The sequence below is a fragment of the Podarcis melisellensis genome (assembly GCF_964234715.1).
Source record: "Podarcis melisellensis genome assembly, chromosome: 1".
In the NCBI taxonomy this organism is placed as follows: domain Eukaryota; kingdom Metazoa; phylum Chordata; class Lepidosauria; order Squamata; family Lacertidae; genus Podarcis; species Podarcis melisellensis.
In genome coordinates, this window is record NC_138528.1 from 17066165 (window position 1) to 17088041 (window position 21877).

Here is a 21877-nt window from a genome sequence, read left to right on the forward strand (position 1 = left end):
CTCCTCCACTGCGAGGGGAGAGAGAGGATGGGGCAGGCGGCCGGCTTTCCTCTGAAATTTTAATATGTATATATTTAAGAACGCGCTTTTACTCTCTCCAGTCTAGGGAGCTTTTAGCCTCCTCGCTGCTTTCCGAAATTTGGGACCACCTAAAATAAAAGGTGGCGGGGAGGCAAGGGCGTAGCCAGGATTTTGGGGGGGGGGGCGCAAAACCTCAGTTTGCTATGTATTTTTATTGATTGAGGGGTGGGGGATGCGCTCCTGTTGTGGTTTGGGGTCGCATCCTTTGGGGAGGTGCTGTTTGGGGTGAGCATGGGGGCGCTGGGGAGAGGAAGACGCCGCCTCGCTCGCGCGACCCATTCATCACTCTGGAATGACGCCGAAGGAAAGGGAGCCCCGAGCGCGCGTGGAGGAGGAGGAGGGCTTCCCTCCAAACCATGGTTGGGGGGGGGGCATTGGTAAGGCCGGTAATGGCCAAAAGGCGGTGTTTTTTTGGAGGCTGGTGGGGAAAAATGCATGCGTGGCTGGGCAAGGAGGTTTTCTCCGTTTTTCTTTTCCTCTGCCCCGTAAAAGTCGCCGGGGATGAAACCGACGGTGGGAGTCGTAATAGGTTGGCAGCTCTCTATCTCAGGGATTAAGGGCGGGGGAAGCCAGGCCCGTTCACACGAGCCCAAGACACGTGCCGTGTCTTGGGCTCGTGTGAACGGGCCCGGCTTCCATGAATTACCCGGGAAGCCTACGCAGCTGTGCTTTTGGAAGCACTTTCCAACTTTGCCAGACGGGTCACGATCCAGCCTGGGCTGCCAAGAGCAAGGGACGACGCGCGATAATCCCACGAGTACTGACTGCGTGTGGATTCGACTCAGCTTTGCAGCCTGCGCTAATTGCTCTGAGCCGGCGTGAAATCGCGCTGAAAAATGAAAACCGCGCTCCCAAGCATGCGCAGAGTGCCTTTTCGCACCATCATCACACGCGCACTTCTTATGTCGTCGAGGAGTAGCACTTCCAGAACGGCAAACGTAGGTTCCAACATGCACGGACTTCCCTCCCAAAGAAATCCTGGCCTCCTTATAGGAAATAGGAACAGCCCATTTTTTGGCCGCGCCCTCCTTGGCCCGATCGAGCTCAGCCTCAGCCGAGCGGCTCCTCCCTTCGACCCCGCCAGCCGCGCGGGGCAAGTGATTTGCAACCCCGCTTTCAAGATACAGGCATGGGAGGGAGGATCTGGAGCGAAGAAGGGGGCGAGAGGATGGGGAGGCGCCGAAGGGCCGAGCGAAGTCCAGTAGGAAGGAAAGTGAAAGGAGGAAAGAGATTTGCCGAAGGAAGAGCCGAACAAATAGATCTGGGGAATGGGTGGAGTTGAGGGGTGCTTGGCTGGCATGGATTTTAAAAACGCTATTCAGCCGGTGATCAATTACTTGCGTATTTACTCTTAAGTAAACCTCAGCTGAGACAGTGAGTCTTGCTCCAAAGTAAACGCGTCTAGGGTTGCAGATATACAATCCAACCTCAAGTATGCTTATTTGCAAGTTAGCGCCGCTGAGTTCAGTGGGCCTTACTCCCGAGTAGGCGTGTCTAGGAATAACAGCCTTAGTTGATATTGGTAATGGCATCTGCAGCTACCGAGGGGAGTGGTCTGAGGGGCGTGAGGCTGAAGAAAAGGGAGCAAAAACGGAGTGGGTTATTTATTTGCAAGAAAATATAAAACTGCCTATTCACTTAGAAAAGAATTCTGCAATTTATTTATTGTACCACGCACAAAGATGAAAGTACTTCTGATGAGTTTTTTTCCCCTTCCAAAGTTTGATTCTGCCTATTATAAGGGGAAAGGGGATCCCTAAAAAATTGCAATAAGCCTCATTAAGCAGTATGCATAAGATTGGCTGCATAGCTTCGGTCAATGTGCAAAAGCCTGTTTATTCTGCATCCAGTGAGATCCCATTTGTGGTTTGCGAAGTGGTGTACATATCAGCCATAATACATATCTGTCCTGTATCTAACCTGTCATTTCTTACAAAATACTGCTTTTTAATGTGCTTTCCCCTATCACCAGCTTCTATCCGAAGTAAGGAAAAGAATGACATAACAGCGTTTTAAGCCAGCAACGTGTACACAGTTTAAGCACATGTGTGGTACATTTATCCAGCAATAAACCCATGTAATTCAGTGGGGCTTCCTCCCAGGTAAGTGTGTGCAGTATTGCGTCTCAGCCTTAAGGTTTATTCGATATCAGGACACACACTTGAACCACACCTTTTGATGCAAGAGTGGTAGTAAACCAGTGAAGCTATTTTACTCTTTCACTGTACAACGGGTCTGTGGAGTGCGGGTTCTAGTCCACAAGAATGTGGACAGAGAAACGAAAGGATGGAAGTTTAATTCCACAGTAATGTAAAGCAGAAAGGTGTGGTTCTGTTATGAAGTTCAGATGAGCTACCGTATATAGCTTAGGCACAGCAAACGCCATGCCCTGTTTTGAATGATATATATCAGTCCTGGAACATACGGCGTAAAAAAGATAGCTTCTGAGCACGTGCTAAACCTTTTCCTCTTACTAATGGGCGGGACGCAGGTGGCGCTGTGGGTTAAACCATAGAGCCTAGGACTTGCTGATCAGCAGGTCGTTGGCTCAGATCCCCACAACGGGGTGAGCTCCCGTTGCTCAGTCCCTGCTCCTGCCAACCTAGCAGTTTGAAAGCACGTCAAAGTGCAAGTAGATAAATAGGCATTTCTGTGCGCTGTTCTGGTTCGCCAGAAGCGGCTTAGTCATGCTGGCCACATGACCCGGAAGCTGTACGCCGGCCTCCTCGGCCAATAAAGCAAGATGAGCGCTGCAACCCCAGAGTCGGTCACAACTGGACCTAATGGTCAGGGGTCCCTTTACCTTTACTTACCGTAATGGGCACCAATGTCCCTAAGGTTAAAGGACAAGGTTCTGCATCAGAGGGTACAGCTTGAGTCCTCATGTCTCTAGTATATGACAAAATGAACTACTGACTTTGTCTTAGTTTTATCTCATCAGAAGATACCGTGCAGTCACCATACTTGGAAGGCACTGTGTTGCTGAATCAACAACGCACTTAGGCCAGCATAAGTGACCTAAAACTGGGCTTAGTCCCAGGGCTGGATTACAGCCCTCAGGCAATTGTTTTTAATGAAAAGAGGGGATGCAGCCAAGAATTCTTGCTTCAATTTAGATGAGAGACTTGGAGCTGTACAACCAAAGTACAGCAATCCCTAACATTTCTTATTTAAAGCAAGAGTCTCCAAAATATCAAATGTAACTGTGGGTGACAAAACCCTTGTGCCTTTATATGTGAAATGCAGAAACAGCTTTTCTTGCTTCACATTTCCCATGAAAACATGCCCTGTTCAGGTGCTTTTAGCTCACACAATTCCTATTGCATAAAAGGAAGAGCAGGGTCATTTGGCCCCATCAGTCTCCTCCTCTGGATCCTCCTGACTGTGCAGAGTTCTAAATTATGCAGGGAATCTCCGTGCAGGGATTCCCTAATGCAATAGGGATCATGTTATATGAACTCCCAAACAAGACTATACAGTAGTAGCACAGGAAGCTGATTAACAAACATAATATAAAGGTAAAGGTACCCCTGCCCGTACGGGCCAGTCTTGCCAGACTCTGGGGTTGTGCGCCCATCTCACTCAAGAGGCCAGGGGCCAGCGCTGTCCGCAGACACTTCCGGGTCACGTGGCCAGCGTGACATCGCTGCTCTGGCGAGCCAGAGCTGCACACGGAAACGCCGTTTACCTTCCCGCTAGAAAGCGGTCCCTATTTATCTACTTGCACCCGAGGGTGCTTTCGAACTGCTAGGTTGGCAGGCGCTGGGACTGAGCAGCGGGAGCGCACCCCGCCTCGGGGATTCGAACCGCCGACCTTTCGATCGGCAAGCCCTAGGCGCTGAGGCTTTAACCCACAGCGCCACCCGCGTCCCATTAAACATAATATATCTGTAGTCTATTATGCCCTGGATAATTTGTGCTAGTAGGAAACTAGTTTCTGTTCAAATAGCTTTTGGGCTGTTACTGACATACACAGAATTTGGGTGCAGAAAACTTGCAAGAAGTCGCTTCTATTTTTTATAACCATTTTATCTGAACTCAGACTAACTGTGATTAATCTTAACTACGGTTAGTAGAGGCGCCAACATCAAACCTTAGGTTATGACAGTAGCTTGTTCTTACTAGCTGTAGTTAAAATTAGCCACAGTTTAGGGCTTTGATGGCATGCTAAACTACTGTTAGTCTAAACTGGAAACTTCCTGTCTCACTGCTACATTGGAGAGGGAAGGGGGAAACATGCAAGACCGGGAGCAGGCTAGATTTGTTCTTGGAAATGTCTAAATACAACTACAGAGACTACTGAGATCTCATGTAAAAGCACTGGCAGAAGGTCTGGGTTTCTTTATAATAATAAAAAGTTCCTCCCTATGTTACACAGACTACGACTAGGCAAAAACCAAAGCAGTTGCACATGTAGGGGCAATGCACATGCAATCTTAACCATAGCTACTCAGAAATAATCTATGAATACAGTGAAGTGTGAACCCACAACCTTCGGATGCCTCTCAGGAGCTCACAGCTTTGCCTTCCAACTCCTAAAAGTCCAAAGCGCTCAAAAATGTATCATCACTTTATTATTATGGCAGTTTGTGAACTATTTGTCCTGAAAGACACCTGGTGAAGCAGGGAAGCAAGCAATACCCTAGTTTCTCAGAGGAGGAAGGTAGGCCATTTGGGAAACAAACAGCTGCATGCAGATAGAGACCAGCTGGCTGATTTATAGAAGAAATTCCATCTTGCGCAAGCATGACAACAACAGAGAGGCAGTGGCGATTACCCTGGAAGTGAAACCCTTCGTCTCAAGACTCTGAGCATTTTCACCCATAAGCTGTTTTGAGCCTTTCACTTTATCTGTAACATGAATGCAAAACAAACATAGGTGACAATGTGCATTAGATTTATTTGTGCATTCCCGCCTGCATTAACAATAGTCACATGTGGCTTTAATAGCACAAGAGAGGCTCAAAGTTCCTCCTGCGCCTGCAATAAACTCTCATACTGGCTTTTCCCTGACCCTCCAGGTTGTGCTCCAGCAACAGCCCATCCTATTAGGTCCAGCTCCACCCCCTGGACCCCCAGCTTCCCTTCTCAGCTTTGCAGTGACTCCTCTCCTTGACCCCGCACACCAGAGCTTGCAACCCTAACTTCAGCAAATATGTTTTTAGAGTGAACTGCTACACCGAAACAGTGCCAGGATGCTTTTGCAAAATAAGATGTTGCCTTGGCACTGCTAAAACATGCCAGAGATGCTGGAAGATTTGCTGGCACAAATATTCAGGATTAGGACAGAAAGTGTACAAGTGAATGTGATATTTACTGTATTTTAGATCACTGCTTATTCAGTCCAGCTTTCTGAGCTTTGCGGACTGCAGTACTTGCAAGAACAAACAAGTGCTCCCCAATTTCCCCAACGTTCATTTGACAATCCAATAAAAGTCATTCATACAACTTTTTGTCAAAGCAATGTCATCTTAACAAAAACGCATAATTCACAGTTCTGCAGATTTGCTCAGTGACATGGTTTGGATGCCGGCCATAGATGACAAAAGCTAAAGTATGACAGGGTAGTTATAAAATGATACATACTGCAAGGATGTTAGGGGCTGTAATTTCTTCTGTTGCTTTTAATATACAGTCATCAATCTCTTAATGGAAAACAAAGCTGCTCGTTTTGGCCTTCTGGTTTTAAATATCTCCCCAGTGCAGCTAAGGAGGTATCTGTGCAAAAGGTGCCTTCCTGGCTGGTGCTGAAACCACTTGTGCAAATTGAATGTGCTTCTGAACGTGGATGCCTTCACTTAATTTATTTCAATGGAATGCACATCTGAACACACGTCCCTGTTCACATCCTGGTACGATGTACACAAATCTTTTTAAAACTGCTAGAGCTGAATTGGGGTGATATTTTTCTATCTCTTGCAAAATGGTTAAGTAGGATAATTTCCCACTAAGTAGAGTAAGATTTAATATAATTACAGCACTCTTGGTGAGATGTCAATGCACGTGTAATCTATACTTCATTAAGATGTCAAACACTTTTTGTATAAATCCATGAAAATCTCATTATCATGTCTGATTTTGATGACAAAACAATTTCTGTGTGTACCAGTGGAGATCCTACTGCAGCGAGAGGTTAATGAATCATTGCATCGAGAAACATTACCATTTTAGTAAAAGATGCCCTCTTGCCGCGATCAAGCACAGTAGAATTCCAGGGTTACAGCAGTTTTGCTAATAAACAGGCTTTTCCCATCATATTCTGAAAAGTAGGAGAGGCAGAATGGTGCAACACAGAATCAGCTCAGACTGGAGGAGAAGATGTAGCTGACCTGTATTCTCAAAGGCTGCTAATCTATACACCAGAACAGGTTTGGAACTAGAATTGGGTGGTATCTCACAAATGTTTGACTTTCATGTGGGCCCAGTGGGCGGTTTGAAGGCACATGATGCAACTTCCTTGCAGAAGCTAACAAATTCAGGTCTGATAAGTATATTAATGGAAGCCTGCTTGGATAGGCAACTTTGAGCTCAGGGGAAGTGGGGATATAAATGCATTTAATAAGATTAAATATACCACAACATAGTATTGCGTGCAAATAAGTGTGCACACTTATTTGTTCTTCAGGTCCTCAGGTGTTGCTGGGCTATTCCGCCCATCTTCCCTGATCATTGGCTAAACTGACTCCAGATTATGGGAGTTGTAGTCCTGGAACATCTGAGGGCCAAAGGTTAAAAAAAGACTCGTATAGGAGATGTTGCATGCAAAATGAAATGGCGACATTAAGGTTGCAATCCTTTACACACTTAAGGTAAAGGTAAAGGGACCCCTGACCATTAGGTCCAGTCGTGACCGACTCTGGGGTTACGACGCTCATCTTGCTTTATTGGCCGAGGGAGCCAGCGTACAGTTTCCGGGTCATGTGGCCAGCATGACTAAGCCACTTCTGGCGAGCCAGAGCAGCACACAGAAATGCCGTTTACCTTCCCACCGGAGCGGTACCTATTTATCTACTTGCACTTTGACGTGCTTTCGAACTGCTAGGTTGGCAGGAGCAGGGACCGAGCAATGGGAGCTCACCCCATCGCGGGAATTCGAACCGCCGACCTTCTGATCGGCAAGTCCTAGGCTCTGTGGTTTAACCCATAGCGCCAGTAAATCACATTGAACTCAGCGGGAGGCAAAGTAGAAATGTAAAGAATTGCACTGTAAATGGGGAGAACCTCTATTGCTTAGAACTTTTGAAACTTTTTTTCTGTTTTCCATGAGTCTTTTTTCTTTCACTGTACCTTGATTCAAATTTGATAAGGTCACCAGATAGAATTGTCTCCAGGGTCAGATTTGGCCTGTGGACTTCCAGCTGGCCACCTTAAAAACAACAACTACAGAATAATAGTGTTCACTTAAAGGCTTATACCATTGGCCAATGTGTGTGTGGTGGTGGGGATTTAGCCAATTATTTCAGAAATCTTCCGTAGAGGAGAACTTCTGTGCATTGTGCAAGTCAGTGCCATGGTTTGGGCCAGGATGATTTAGGTTTAAGTCTCTGAATGCAGGTCCATGATGCTATTATATTCAGGGACCAAAGGCTAGGGAAAGGGGAAACAGTCGGATAATTGCATTGCATGAATTGCTTGATGCATTACAATCTTGTTAGGCTAGTGAAGCACAAAATGAAAAGAAGAAGAAGAAGAAGAAGAAGAAGAAGAAGAAGAAGAAGAAGAAGAAGAAGAAGAAATGATTTGCTCACAAGTGCGCACAGCAGTATGATAGATTTGAAAGCATCTTTAATGGATCTTTCAGAACTAGGGAAAGATCACTGAAACAGCCTTGGGTAACCCATTGTTCAGTAAATGACATAGCTGATAGATTTGTACAAGCCCAAATTAGTTAAGTGGGGGTGAGGAAGTAGAGAGAATTGGAAGCCACCTGACTGTAAACATATGCCTTGGAATTATAGAAAATGTGACATTACAGTGGTACCTTGGGTTACAGACGCTTCAGGTTACAGGCGCTTCAGGTTACGGACTCTGCTAACCCAGAAGTAGTACCTCAGGTTAAGAACTTTGCTTCAGGATGAGAACAGAAATCGCACGGCGGTCGCGCAGCAGCAGTGGGAGGCCCCATTAGCTAAAGTGGTACCTCAGGTTAAGGACAGTTTCAGGTTAAGAACGGACCTCCAGAACGAATTAAGTTCTTAACCCGAGGTACCACTGTATCTCTGAGGAAAACCATTCTGAGAAACTCTGCTTTGTAACTATGGTATGTTGAAAGCTTTATGAATAGAGCAATATGAACATGTCTTGTTGAAACCTCTGAGGTATACACATAAGTGGTTAAATGTCATAGCTTAAAACTTTTTCAGCGCGAAGGATCAGAATGCAAACAATGCCCAGGCACTCTCTCTCCATTCAAAGAGCTTCTGCAAAGTCTGGTACAATATGATTAAGAATTGTCTCCATAGCTTAATGCGAGCGCATAATTGATTCTGATTTTAAGGCAAAGGGATTTTTTCTCCCACCCCACCCCCTTCATAATTCGGTGTTAAGAGCATTTGGATATAGAGTGTGCTGTTCCCCATATTCCCTCATTATCCCTAACCTTGTTGCAAGATGACTGATTAACAAAACTACTATGTACTGCGTATCAAAAGATACACTTTAGCATTTCCACATCAAAAGCATGGTAATTCATATCTCTGGGATCCCCCACAGGCATTGTAACACGAAATTGCGACAAATATGTAATTTTAGTTCAAGAGCAAGGAGTTCCATTGTGCGCCGTTATGAAGCTGCAAGTGCAAATTACATCTTTTAAAATGCTTAAATACCTGGAAGTCAATGCAACAAACATCATCGTGTCATTCATAACAAGTTTCCCGCAAAAAAATCCATTTGAAACCAAAAATCAAAAGATTCTGGGTGGCTCATATGCCTACATTTAGGAATGGTGTGGTTTTGTGTTTTGTTTTAAAATCCCAATTCTCTCACCAATTTTGGCAGCTGCTAAAATTATCAATGTGAAAGCTGGACCATAAAGAAGGCTGATTGCCGAAGAATTGATGATTTTGAATTATGGTGCTGGAGGAGACTCTTGAGAGTCCCATGGACTGCAAGAAGATCAAACCTATCCATTCTTAAGGAAATCAGCCCTGAGTGCTCACTGGAAGGACAGATCCTGAAGCTGAGACTTCAATACTTTGGCCACCTCATGAGAAGAGAAGACTCCCTGGAAAAGACCCTGATGTTGGTAAAGATGGAGGGCACAAGGAGAAGGGGACGACAGAGGACGAGATGGTTGGACAGTGTTCTCGAAGCTACCAGCATGAGTTTGACCAAACTGCGGGAGGCAGTGGAAGACAGGAGTGCCTGGCGTGCTCTGGTCCATGGGGTCACGAAGAGTCGGACATGACTAAACGACTAAACAACAACAACAACAACAAAATTATCAATGATATCACTGGGCAGGGCGCATGATGTAGCCAACGAGAGGGCTAAAAGAATCAACGGGGAGGAGGGGGGTGGTCCTGCTGACTTATAAAGAACACCCAACCTGACCACTAAAGCAGGTGTGTGGAATCTGTGGCCCTCCAGATGTTGTTGGACTCCAACTCCCATCAGCCCCAGCCAGCATGACCAGTGGTCAAGGACGATAGCAGCAGTAATCCAAGAACATTTTCAGGCTCCCCAACCCTGCACTGAAGCATTCTCAGTGATGGGGCACTTGTGGCAATCCCACATGCCTCCGAGGTTCATCTGGCCCTCAGCAGCGTAGCAGGCCCTGTCCTGTGGAACTCCTTGCCAATAGAGGTTCAGTAGGGGCCGCTCCTGTTCGCTTTTTGACATCTTCTGGGAACTAATATTCAGACAGGCCTTTCAAACCTGAGATTCCTTGTCGATTGGCTTTTACGGATGTATCTGACATTCTTGGTTTTTTAAATATGTTTTTGACTGGGTTTTTTTAAAGTTGTGTGCTGCCTTGCAATATTTTAGATGAATATGTGGTTTGTGAAAATTTATATGCATACCCAGGTTTGAAGCCAGGCTGAGACACAAGAAGGAAAGAAGTCCCTCAAGGCAGGCGGGATTCCAAAAGATAAAAGCAGCAGGGTAGGATTGGCTCAGGACTGCAGTGCAGGATGAATCTTCCCCGCTGTGCTATTTCCCCAATATAAATCACCCCCTAAAAGCTACTCTTAGCTCAATGGGAGAAGACATACTGGATCCAAGAACTACTGTTTGGCTACGGTACCTGTTATCACATGGATTTCCAGGTTCAATTCAGCTGAACTGGTTGGCATGGCAAGTCTTTCCCACTTCACTCCATCCTGAAGAGCTTGAGGATCCCAGGTAGAAAGAAACTACAGTTTATGATAGCTATGCTTTCCTGCTAGGGCCTCCAAAGCAGCTCAAGGTCCATTTGTAAGGTGTGGGGAGGAAGACATGCAGGAAGTGGAGGCCTTATGGACCTATCTACACAGTAGTAAACTTTATGAAGTTTGCAGCTCAAACCCAGAATTGATTACGAATCACTACCTTTTGAGCTGGGCTAATCTCAAACGGGGATGGATTAATCTGTCAATCTCAGTTTCTCACTATTTCTCCTCCTTTTGATCTTTTAGTTCTCCACAATCAAACATAAGTTTTCTTTTTCAAGTCCTCATGGAAATTTATCAGCATTTTAGTGCTGGTTTCCCTTAATATACAGTGGTACCTTTGGTTACGAACGCTTCTGGTTACAAGCACTTCAGATTATGAGCTCCGCTAATCCAGAAGTAGCTGCTCCTGGTTGCAAACTTTGCCCCAGGATGCGAATGGAAATCATGATCCATAGGCGCGCGCACAGCGGGAGGTCCCATTAGCGAAAGCGCGCCTCAGGATAAGAATGGTTTCAGCTTCAGAACGGACCTCTGGAACGAATTAAGTCTGTAACCAGAGGTACCACTGTACTGCATTTTTGCATAGGATGTTATTTTTATTTATAGATACATTATATGCACACATTTTGTACGTGCATTTTTGTACACCTAACTTGATTGCAGAACTGCAATCCAAAATTTGGAGAGCTTCAGACGCCAAAGGATGCACATGTTTCAGTTTGCATTGTGTTTTGGACAGTGTGAATTGGATGGGGTTTATATATATATATATATATATATATATATATATATATATATATATATATATATATATATGAAATTTTTCAGTATAGAAATAAAGTGAAGGAAATGCAAAATTAAAAACAAATACAAAAAAGTGCCTAAAACTGTGCTACAATACGAAATATGGGTATATGAGCAATATTATTATTTTGACAAGTCATTATATTTTTTATAAATGCATACCAAATATTGTTCTATTTATCCATACACGATCTGCATCTAAAAGCAATCTGTTCGTATGTTGCAAGGGTTATCATATGTTCTATCCATTGATCAAAGGGGGCCATAGTGTTATCTTTTCAAGGAATCAAAATCAGCCTTTTGAATTAGGTAGGTTTCCTTTTAAATGAAATTTCACATCCATCCCTAGCCGTAAATTTCATCGCTAGCCTTTAGCAGCATGAGAAACAGACCAAACCCAGCCAGCCCTACACATGTTTACACAGAAATTAGTTCCACTGAGTTCAAAGAGAGTTGAGTAAGGGGACGTCAAATTGCTGCGCTCCTGTCCACACTTACTTGAACACTGGACTTACTTCAGAGTAAAAACAACTAGGTTCAGCAAGCATTTCCTTGAGCGTTCAACTTAAAAACAGTCTGTCTAGAGCAAGTGTCTCAGACGAGCTGTACTGTTATTCAGCATTTTCAAAGTAATTCATTCCGAGTTAGATTCATATCTTTCATTATTACCATAGCTACTCCGAAACAAATTAGATACAAAGGCATATGGCAATATATCTACATACCTGGTGCTCCACTGCCTATCTGATAAAATGCAACCATTCCTGTAAATAAGGGAGGACCTGTGGGAACTGCAAAATATATATTTTAATGTATTCAAGCCAGGCTCCTTTATGAACTCTTGACAGCAACTCTTGACAAAGCTGCTCCTGCTTTGGTTTGTAAATAGTCATCTAGTTGGACTCGGAGATCAGCCAAGGAGGTGCTGTTCTGAGTGCCACCCATTCAAAATGCACAGTAAGGATTTGACGGCGGCAGTGCCACAATTATGGAAGAGTCTCACCAGCGACAGGTAAGCGTACGAAAGCTGGCACCATCAACAGGTGTGACACCAAAGTACAAAAGAACAGGTCCTCACCCTATGGAATTTACAGTCTAAAACAGGCATAGGCAAACTCAGCCCTCCAGATGTTTTGGGACTACAACTCCCATCATCCCTAGCTAACAATGGTCAGGGATTATGGGAATTGTAGTCCCCAAACATCTGGAGGGCTGAGTTTGCCTATGCCTGGTCTAAAACTTAGCATTGAGACAACACAGGAAGGTGAGGGAACCAGATGTAGCAGTGTGAATATGTATTCATTTTAGTTAGGCCATATACATGCCATACATTTAAACCACATTATCCCCCCAATAATCCTGGGAAATGTAGTTTACCTTAATAGAGCTACTTTCCCCAGCACCCTTAACAAACTACACTTCCCAGTGTTCTTTGGGGGGAGTCATCAGTTAACACCATATTTGGGGAGATCTGGCTCTTTTTGTCTGGTTCTGCAGTTTCTCTTTCATTGCATTCATTTTTTAAATGTTGTTCTCCACTTTGTGTATTTTTAATAGAGAGGCTTCCCTCTGTGTGAGGGCAGCAAGCGGGTGCCATTACAGTCCCTGACTGCGTTTCCAGAGATTCTAACGGTGTTCGTGTTGTTTTTATAGCACTTTGCTAATATCTTCTGCTGCTGGTGGGGTGTTTTTCCCCCCATCCCCTTCTAGGGCTGATCACACTTTGGCGTTCCCCATATCTCTACCCCTGGACTAATGTGAGCGCAGGATTTCTCTGCCCACCTGGCAAGCAGGCCCCGCAAGCTCAATATAAAGGGTTATGACTAGCCAGCGTGTGCCACTTTGCAGCTTCCTGAGGTTACTGTAAAATAATTTTCTCATTAGGGCACAATGCAATTAAGGTAAATAGGGCCATCTCCGGGGAACAGCTGCACGTTTGGTTAAATTAGCAATCAGTGCCAATAAATAATACCGCGTGGATACATTTATATGCTGTAAATTATCCACCCGGTGAGAGCAAGCTATCATTTGTGCTGAAGAATGAGAGGCCGTTGGTATTGTAGTATGAGGGTTATTTTCTCACGGAAACTTAGAATTCAGAATTGTGTTTACTTGCAATGCACCAGGGCTAACCATAGTCAATGAACATCAGCTAAGGACAGGGACTCCCATCTTCTCTGACCACTGGTCTGGCTAGCTGGGGCCGATCAGCATTGGGGAGTACAACAACATCTGGAGAACCATTGGTTCCCCACCCCTGAGCAAGAGATCTGGAATTTTGCATGTCTGTTTTTGCTTAGTAATAATAATAATAATATTATAATAATTTATTATTTATACCCTGCCCATCTAGCTGGGTTTCCCCAGCCACTCTGGGTGTCTCCCAACAGAATATTATTAATAATAATAATAATAAAGTGATAAAACATCAAACATTAAAAACTTCCCTGAACAGGGCGGCCTTAAGATGTCTTCTAAATGTCAGGTAGTTGTTTATTTCCTTGATATCTGGTGGGAGGGCGTTTCACAGGGCAGGTGCCACTACTAAGAAGGCCCTCTGCTTGGTTCCCTGTAATCTCACTTCTCACAGTGAGGGAATTGCCAGAAGGCCCTTGGCGCTGGACCTCAGTGTTCGGCCAGAATGATGGGGGTGGAGATGCTCCTTCAGGTATACAGGTCTGAGGCCATTTAGGGCTTTAAAGGTCAGCACCAACACTTTGAATTGTGCTTGGAAATGTACAAGCACTTAACAAGAATTGTACAGATACGGTACTTCATCAAAGCATTTCCAGCTATGTTGGAGAACTTCTAAACTGCTCCCAGCTACACTGGAGAAATCAGAATATTTGAGACTCTTTCTGTGGGCAGAAACATCCATCAAGGCAACCCACAACATTGTCACAGGATTATGGAATGTCTCAAGAGCGACCACAGGGAAATGGATGATGTCAGCCTTGTACCACAAAATGAATCACGGCTGTTGTGCCACACAGAAAACACGACAAGGTAAATGGACCTTGAGGCCTTATCTTTCTATTCCCTTGGTGTCAACGAGATGCCTTCCTTTCTGCTATTAGCTGTTCCGCTTCTCTTTGCCTGCAGGTAAAACTTCCCATGGACACAGCTGAGGCAATTTTTGCCGAGGCAATTGTGAAACAACAGTAAATCCATTATGACTTGCATGTAGTAGATTATAATTGAGGTACAGCCTCTAAAAGAATGTTCTTCCTTTTAAATCTGTTGCTATGTGCATTTAAAAGTTGCTGCTTATGATTCTTCTCCATAATTGCTTGGATTTATGCATTATTTAATGTGGCAACTTTGGTTCGACATTTCCATGGCTTGTGGTTAAAGCAAAGAAAAAGCAAGCTGAAGCAGAGGCACTGTCAAAGCAATAATAATAATAATAATAATAATAATAATAATAATAATAATAATATAATATTTGTACCCCGTCCATCTGGCTGGGTCTCCCCAGCCACTCTGGGTGGCTTCCAACAAAGATAAAAGATACACTAAAATGTCACATATTAAAAACTTCCCTGAACAGGGCTGCCTTCAGATGTCTTCTGAATGTCAGGTAGATGTTTATCGCTTTGACATCTGATGGGAGGGCGTTCCACAGGGCGGGCGCCACTACCGAAAAGGCCCTCTGCCTGCTTCCCTGTAACTTGGCCTCTCGCAGTGAGGGAACCGCCAGAAGGCCCTCGGAGCTGGACCTCAGTGTCCGGGCAGAAGGATGGGGGTGGAGACGCTCCTTCAGATATACTGGACCGAGGCCGTTTAGGGCTTTAAAGGTCAGTACCAACACTTTGAATTGTGCTCGGAAACATACTGGGAGCCAATGTAGGTCTTTCAAGACCGGTGTTATATGGTCTCGGCGGCCGCTTCCAGTCACCAGTCTAGCTGCCGCATTCTGGATTAGTTGTAGTTTCTGGGTCACCTTCAAAGGTAGCCCCACGTAGAGCGCATTGCAGTAGTCGAAGCGGGAGATAACCAGAGCATGTACCACTCTGGCGAGACAGTCTGCAGGCAGATAGGGTCTCAGCCTACGTACCAGATGGAGCTGGTAAACAGCTGCCCTGGATACAGATTTGACCTGTGCCTCCATGGACAGCTGTGAGTCCAAAATGACTCCCAGGCTGCGCACCTGGTCCTTCAGGGGCACAGTTACCCCATTCAGGACCCAGAAACAGTACTTCTGTCTTGTCAGGATTCAACCTCAATCTGTTAGCCACCATCCATCCTCCAACCGCCTCCAGACACTCACACAGGACCTTCACTGCCCTCACTGGTTCTGATTTAAAGGAGAGGTAGAGCTGGGTATCATCTGCATACTGATGAACACCCAGCCCAAACCTCCTGATGATCTCTCCCAGCGGCTGCATGTAGATGTTGAAAAGCATGGGGGAGAGGACAGAACCCTGAGGCACCCCACAAGTGAGAGCCCAGGGGTCTGAACACTCATCCCCCACCACCACTTTCTGAACACGGCCCAGGAGGAAGGAGCGGAACCACTGTATGACAGTGCCCCCAGCTCCCAGCCCCTCAAGACGGTCCAGAAGGATGTTATGGTCGATGGTATCAAACGCCGCTGAGAGATCCAGCAGAACTAGGAAACAGCTCTCACCTTTGTCCCTAGCCCGCCGGAGATCATCAACCAGTGCGACCAAGGCAGTTTCAGTCCCATGATGAGGCCTGAATCCCGACTGGAAGGGATCCAGAAGGAAAGAAACCAATATTTTCTTGGTTAGCTGTGAGAAAATGCAACAGTGTGAGCACTTTTTAAAAAATAATTCGAGCATCATTTCATCATATCCCTAATTTAAATATTATTTATATATTTTCCTTCCCTCTAGAGAGCTTAGAATAGTACACAACAGGGGTGAGAGACACGGGTGGCGCTGTGGTCTAAACCATTGAGCCTCTTGGGCTTGCCGATCAGAAGGTTGGCGGTTTGAATCCCCACGATGGGGTGAGCTCCCCTTGCTCTGTCCCAGCTCCTGCCAGCCTATCAGTTCGAAAGCACACCAGTGCAAGTAGATAAATAGGTACCGCTGCGGCGGGAAGGTAAATGGCATTTCCATGCACTCTGGTTTCCATCACGGTGTTCCGTTGTGCCAGAAGCTGTTTGGCCATGCTGGCCACATGACCCAGAAAGCTGTCTGTGGACAAACGCCGGCTCCCTTGGCCTGAAAGTGAGATGAGCACCGCAAACCCAGTCACCTTTGACTGAATTTAACCATCCAGAGGTCCTTTACCTTTTGCCTACAACAAGGGTAGAGCTAGCTGCCTTCATCATGGCTCACCCTCAAAGCAATGCACACTCTGTTGTATAAGTGAAGAAAGGGCCATCTCTTTGGACTGGTTGGATGCAGAGGAATGGTGGGAGGAACCAGATGGGGAACTCCCAAGGGAAAAAGGCTCAGAGCCACCAGGGGACTGGTGGTGGGAGAATGATGAGTAGTCAGAGGAAGAAGATTGGGAAGAGGAGGTGTCGGAAGCTGAAGAGGTAACAGGGTTTGGTAAGCTGAGGAAATCTGTGGCAGAGAGACATCTAGAATCATAGGCTGGAGAGGAGAGAGCCCAAGAAGCAGAGATGAGTTTGGCTGGTGAAGAGTCACAAGTGTCTTCTCCTGCTGCAACAAGCTGCCCTCCCTGCTGCTCTCCCAGAACCAGGAGAGGGATGAAGAGGGCAGGTGGAAGAGAAGTTAACTTCATGAAGACACAGTCTCAGATTGCTTGGGGAAAGCCCTAGGGAGGAGGGAATAAGGCAATTGTCAGGAGACAGGGGCCTTCGGTCTCAGCAACTGCTTCATGGGGGCAAGACCTACTGGAGATGAGTTGCTGTGCACCTTAGGCCTAACAGCCCTGTGCTGATCCTGTTTTTGATAGGAAAGAGTCAACTCCAACTTGCTCAGTTTGATTTACTGCTGGTTCCCTCCTGTCGGGCATTTGTGGTAAGTTGAAAACAGTTGATGTTGATGGAATACAGGTCATACCTACACTCAGAATGGAGACTTGAGACCAGTGTTCTGAGACAATGTATGACACTTTGGGTATGGAATGGAGACAGTGTCCAAGGCCGTTCTGCTTGCTTTTAAGGGAACAGATGTGACTCTGGCTCTGCCCACTCATTGCATGTGGGCCTTGGATGCTTGCCCATGAGGGAATGAGGTCCTTGGGTTGCAAAACGTGTCATGGAATTCTACTCAATATGATCCAGAGCAGAACTCCAACGTATAGTTAGCAGAGTAAAAACTTAAACACGTTGCAGGATTCCCCAAAAATAGACCTGAGGCAATTGTATTTCATCCAGCAGAGCTTTACTGCTACTGAAGGCAAATGAGCATAATGGTCACAAATCCAATATGTTCAGGATTGGCACTGTCCATAGGAAATGCAGTTGCAGCAGACTTAACTTAAACTTACAGTTACTGTCCGGTACTTATAATAAAATAAAACAAAACCTTAACACTAAGCATACTGTTTGCAGAACACCACACCGGAAGGAAGGAAGGAAGGAAGGAAGGAAGGAAGGAGGTGAGTGAAACCCAGGCTCCTTCTGGCCCTACTTTTATAGTCACCATGACCTTGACTGAAGAGATAACAGAACCAGCTTAAACCAGCTGTAATCAGCTTCTCTGAAGGAATAACCCAAACATCACGAACCTTCTGCTTGTTTCCTTCACAGAGAAGCTTCCAGAACCCTCTTGAATTAATTGGAATAGGAAAGATCTCTACACATCAGATCAATACTTTCTGTACAGTGGTACCTCGGGTTACATACGTTTCAGGTTACAGACTCTGCTAACCCAGAAATAGTACCTCGGGTTAAGAACTTTGCTTCAGGATGAGAACAGAAATTGCGCAGCAGTGGGAGACCCCATTAGCTAAAGTGGTGCTTCAGGTTAAGAACAGTTTCAGGTTCAGAACGGACCTCCGGAACAAATTAAGTACTTAACCCGAGGTACCACTGTACTAAGAAAGCAATCAGACAAAAAGTTCCTCACCTTGGTGTAAACAATACAGTTCTGAGCTGAGTGAATCAATGGTATAGCTCAGTGTGAAGCAGCTTTTTGCCTTCCTTGATTTTAATCATTTTCACCTGAAATTTTTTACCAAGTTCCCTCTCCCCACTAGCATTTGAACCCTAGATATTTGTGCCACTTTGTACCCACCTGGGAAGCTGGGGAAACCTACCTGTCCTCCTTGCATCATGCCATCTTTTCTAGGGTTGTGCTGGTACAGCCGCTAGAGCGCCCCACCTTAAGGATTCACTTATTTGCAATTAACAGTGCCACAAAGCCCGCCATCTTCTTTTATACCTTTGCAATTATAAGCATGGCTTACAATTAGTCTTCCGCACATCAGGATGCATTCGCAGGGCGAATTAATGTGGATTAGTTAACCCTCTCATGTATTTCTGTCCGCCTTTTGTTTGCGCAGCCAGGTTGGTTAACATGTGGCAAAGGGGCGCTCTGTCTTCTCGAATTTGGCCGAAATCCAAGCAATATGCACACGCAAGCCAAAGCTTCGTTTCATGTTGGTCCCACAGCTGGCTTTGCTGCCAAAGAGGCGTTCGGGAATTGAGCAGCAGTTTGTTTCAGCGGTGGGGACTGCTGTGTCACCATCAACAAAGAAAGCTTCAGCCACATGTGCTCTTGTGATCCATGCATATACAACCACACTGCTTTTTGCTCTTTTATTTTAATGGTATGATGAGCTTTTCCACCTACGGATACCGAATTCCTATCAAGGAACCTGGATTCAAAGTATGAACTGAAGCCGTTCCATCTTCTACTTGAGCATTAACAAAAAATTCAAACGTGACTAAGAAAGTTTCTCCCATCCTAATTTGTCTTCTCGTTCGTTTGTCCACTTTTTAAAGAATCATCGGATTTGGTCCAGTGAGTCTGAACCCTGGTTTCTGACAGGTTGGCTTGGAAATAAGCTGAGTGGCTTCCGAAATAAGAATAAGAGAGAAATAACTTGGCTCAAAGCCAAATCTATTCCCCCAGCTTGAGCCCTGAAACACTCCATGGATTCCTCACTTTCTTCCTTTCATCTGGTTCCAGCTATGGTGATGGGTTGCAAGGAGGTGGCCATCCTCCCTCCTCCAAGCTGGAAATCTCTGATTAAGTAAGATGAGGGGGCGATTATGAGCTGTAATAGTTGAGCTGCCAGAAATATATGCAATGATCACCTCTTTCTTCCATACAGATTTCTTACACGAGGAAACACAGGTGCATTCACTAAAACAACACACACACAAAGAATCAGCTCCTGAAATCCTATCAGGATTCATTTTTGTCTGGATGTTTATTAGCGATGCACCTAAGGCGGCTGTCCTAACCCCACTGAATTCAACAGGACTTACTTGTGAGTATGGTTAAGATTGCATTATATGTGCTCCTTGCGGTGAGAACCTCTGAGGGTGGAAAAAAGGACGCAAACTGAAAACTACAGTGAACAGCATATGCTCCCATTCTGAAATTAGTTCTGGAAAATTTCCTAGTTAAACTGGGAGGTAGGCAGAGCAGAAGGCAGAGAAGGGTATACAGGCAGACCCTGGAGATATTTGGTTCGGTTCCAGACCACCACAATAAAACAAATATTGCAATAAAGTGAATCACATGTTGTTGTTGTTGTTTCCTAGTGCATATAAAAGTTATGTGTACACTGCACTGTAGTCCAGGGTCTCCATCCCTAGCTAGCAGGACCAGTGGTCAGGGATGATGGGAACTGCAGCCCCAAAACAGCTGGAGACCCCAGTTTGGGAAACCCTGCATCGATTAAGCCAGGTCCCCCTGCCTGCAGGGGCAGGAGGGGGAAAACCCAGCTCCAGCCCTAGCCAGCTGCTCTCCCATGGCCAGAAGAGGGGCGTCACTTGTGGGGCGCTTCCTTCCCTTGGAAGTGGCTGCCTGCCTGCAGTTGCACCCGCAGCCTTGTAAGGAGCAATACCTGTGAAGTGCAATAATGCCAAGCATAATAAAGCAAGGTATGCCTGTATACAACTTCTCAGGTCTATGACGACAATTCTGCTATGATGACGACAATTCTGAATGCTGCAAGTGTCCGACTTTCTGATATCTGCCTGACAACCACTGAAGCAGAAAGAAGAACAGTGGTCTTTTTGTGTTTGCTAACAATAAACATTTGCATTCTTCGGGATATTGCTTGCTGCGTAATCAGGGATTTGCTTTGTAAACTGGGGTGGTGGTAGCAGAATTAACGCAGCGAGACAGTGGGGAATTTGCAAACGCTTCTGTCACCGGTGCAGCGGGCGTTATTCTTTTAAATAATGAACTAAACTTCAGTCAGGTTTTTTAAAAAACACTGCACAAAACCCCTGTATGACATATTTCCTTTTCATTTGAGTATACAGGCAGTGACTATTTTAGGCCCTTCCAATGTGACCCCTAATACGCGGGTCGTTTATTCCTGTGTTCTCCTGGCGTTCCATCTCTCTTGCACACAAAACTGGTGTGAGCCTGGAACAAGCAGTAAGGGCTCCTAATGACCTGAATTTTACTTCTGCCCCAGACCCATTCCTAGTGTCTCTTGTTCCTTCATATGCTATTTTCAAACACAGAAGAATGGCCATTGTTTTCTTAGCCTCGACACAATTAGCACCAAACAAACAGTGCATCAATGAACAGAAGCATAAATCAGCAGCTTAATAAGCAAAGGCCCCTTTTTTTTCAGACGAGGGGATGGTGCCAATTTGACACTCATCCCAGCTCGCCAACCACTGGGTATCAAAGAGGTCACCCATCAGAAGACTCCAGTGAATGGCATGTTTCACAGTTCTGCTGCTTTACATTTCCCTTGGCTGCCACCCAAGACTGAGGAATAAAGCAAAGTCTTATGATTACAAAGGGCCAATGTGAGTCGCAATTTGCAATTGTCACAGTGTGTGACGTTGTGGGGAAAAGATACAATTAGGTGGAGTCGGGCGACAGAACAAGCTCATCTACCTTTTGCTTGTCTCTTTGGCTGCAGCCAAATTAGGAAGCTTACCGAAAATATCCTGCTCATCTATGTTTCACAAGTGCGGATAATCATCTGCAAACAGGTGTCGGGAAGGTGTGATCCCTTGGAATTGATTCCAGAGAAGTATGAATGCAAGCATTATAAATACAAATCGGCAAGCAAACCAGAGGGAGGGAGGGAGAGAGTGGGAGAGCAGAGACTGTGCATTAAATTCCTAGACGGCAGTGGCAGAAATGCCAAGAACCCAGGTTGAGGAGGTGGGAGGGCACGTAAAACAAGCAGCCGCTGAAGCAAAAAAAGAAAAAAAGAAAAAGCCTGAAGAGAATTGAAGCTGAATATGAAGCCGTCAGGCATGAAAATGATTATCGCTTCAAAGGAAGCCTTGGAACAGGTAAAGTCAAAGATGAGGATACAAGCAGCTATTTCCGAGCAATTATTTATCATGACATCATTGCAAGCATTCAAAGAGGGACGTTGGCAGGTAGGAGCACGCCTGCCCGAATGCTTGTGAGCAGGATCAAGGTAGACTGCTGGCAACGTTGTGCTTGTCTCGATTGTGTAGGGTTCTGGCTCCATCTGTACTTTCCCCTGCCCCAGGACACTTTCCCCTCTGTGAAAAT

General features: G+C 45.4%; 1 protein-coding gene and 1 long non-coding RNA gene across 2 annotated transcripts in view; one reads left to right on the forward strand and one right to left on the reverse strand.

The window, feature by feature from the left end:
• The window catches only part of EML1 (EMAP like 1), a 128797-nt gene that overhangs the window by 62284 nt on the left and 44636 nt on the right, over positions 1-21877 (reverse strand). The gene's annotated exons all lie outside the window — the stretch shown is intronic.
• On the forward strand, positions 120-21344 carry LOC309373077. The gene is made up of 4 exons (XR_014169777.1): positions 120-161; positions 2054-2183; positions 19485-19643; positions 20970-21344. It is a non-coding gene; the product is annotated as an uncharacterized lncRNA (long non-coding RNA).